General features: G+C 39.8%; 1 pseudogene; it reads right to left on the bottom strand.

Annotated features, from left to right (window-relative positions):
* Positions 1-339: 339 nt before the first annotated feature.
* Positions 340-1138, bottom strand: LOC114204365 (large ribosomal subunit protein eL8 pseudogene; annotated as a pseudogene).
* Positions 1139-1818: the final 680 nt, after the last annotated feature.

The following is a 1818-nucleotide window of genomic DNA, read 5'->3' as shown; positions in this document are numbered from 1 at the left end:
GATAGATGATAGATAGATAGATAGATGATAGATAGATAGATAGGTAATATATCTGTTGATAATAGTAGATTATTTGTAATCTTTCAAAAACAAAGATCATGAAGTTAGAGGTTGTCACAGATATATCTTACACATTTTTGTTACTAATTTTTGGAAAATTGAACTAAAAGAAATTTTCAAAGAATGACTAGAAACCCATCTATTTCAAATAAGCAATCTTGGTTTGTCTGTTTTCACAAAAAAAAGAAAGAAAGAAAAAAGTGTCTTTTTTGTGCTACTTTGATCTTTGAAAGAGAACCTTTTATGACTTTTGTGTACAGAAAATTCAACAGCATACAATTAGCCCAATTTGGTGGCCAGTTCCTTAGCCCTTGCCTTTTCCAACTTGGCAATGTGAGCCACCGCCTTTGGACTTAGAACACTGCCTCCCCAGTGATAGCAGATCTCATTATATCTGTCACTGTATTTGGTCCTGATAGCTTCTACCTGCTTAGTCAGAGTTCCTTTGTCTTCCAAGTTAACCTGTTAACCTTAAGGTGACAGTGGTTCACGTCTTCCTGTGAACCAGACACTCCAGCCTGGTCTTCCCCTTGATAAGGCAGTAGGGAACCCCCATCTTTGAACACAGGACAGGCAGGAAGACAGCCAGCTCAAGGGGATCCACAGCGTGTGCAATAACTACCAGCTGAGCCTTCTTGTTTTCCACAAAGGTGGTAACAGTATTAACCCCAGCTCGAAGGACAGGCGGCCTCTTGGTGGGGACATCCCATTTGCCAGCAGCTTTCTTCTCAGCCTGGGGCAACAATCTCTGCTTCTTCTCTTGGTTGTATTTGTGGGACAGCTCAAGCAGTTGTGTCACTGTTTGGTGGTCCAGGGCCTGGGAGAACTGGTTAATCACGGGAGGCACTTTTTGACTTATATAGAGAATAGCCCTTTGCCACTGCAGCCAGATGCAGCGGGGCCACTGGACAAATCAGATGAGGATGAGGTTGCTTTTGGGCTGGATGTCCTGTCTGATGCCAGATTTCTTGGGCCTTTTCTCAAACAGGGGATTGACCACCTTCTTGGTCTCCTGTTCCTTTACGATAGCAGGGATTGGGGCCACCTTCTTCCCCTAAGCCTTCTTTCCTTTCAGCATCTTGGATGGCTTGAGCCATCTACTTTGATTTTTTAAAAATTTTTCTTATTTGAATATAGTTGATATGCAATGTTACATTGGTATCAGGTGTATAACTTCGTGGTTTAACAACTTCATGCATTATGCTACGTTCACCACAAGTGTAGTTACCATCTGTCCCATTAATCACTACTACAATATCATTAACTGTATTCCTTATCCTCTTTTTATTCCCATGACTTTTTATTCCCATGACTTTACTTATTCCATAACTGGAGGCCCTTTCCCCTTTCCCTGTTTTGCCCAACCCTTCTCTCCCCTCTGTCAACCATCCGTTTGTTCTCTGTATTTAGAGTTATGATTCTGCTTTTAGTTTATATATTCTTTTTTTTAAATTCCATTTATGAGTGGAATCATATGCCATTGTACTACTTTTGATTGATATCATTAACAGATGGGTTTCTTTAAGTTAGGGTCACAGATCAAACTTATTCATGTTGCTTTCTCTAATCGAAATTTTGATTTCGGTTCACAGTTTAAACAACTTTATTTTTAACTTATTTAAAGGTTGGTTGATTTAACTGCTTCAAACTTTTGAAACTCTCAGTTCTATATAAAGTATATGGCTCGTGATCGCAGGATATATCCAGCTGTTGCAATTGTTTTTAGTGCCTCATTGCCAAGTGACATAGAGGAGGAAT

This window comes from Eumetopias jubatus, unplaced genomic scaffold, assembly GCF_037043125.1.
Source record: "Eumetopias jubatus isolate StellerSeaLion01/CBP00866 unplaced genomic scaffold, mEumJub1_p1.0 scaffold_6, whole genome shotgun sequence".
Taxonomy (NCBI): domain Eukaryota; kingdom Metazoa; phylum Chordata; class Mammalia; order Carnivora; family Otariidae; genus Eumetopias; species Eumetopias jubatus.
The sequence above is the reverse complement of the archived record's forward strand: the minus strand, read 5'-3'. Positions and strand labels throughout refer to the sequence as shown.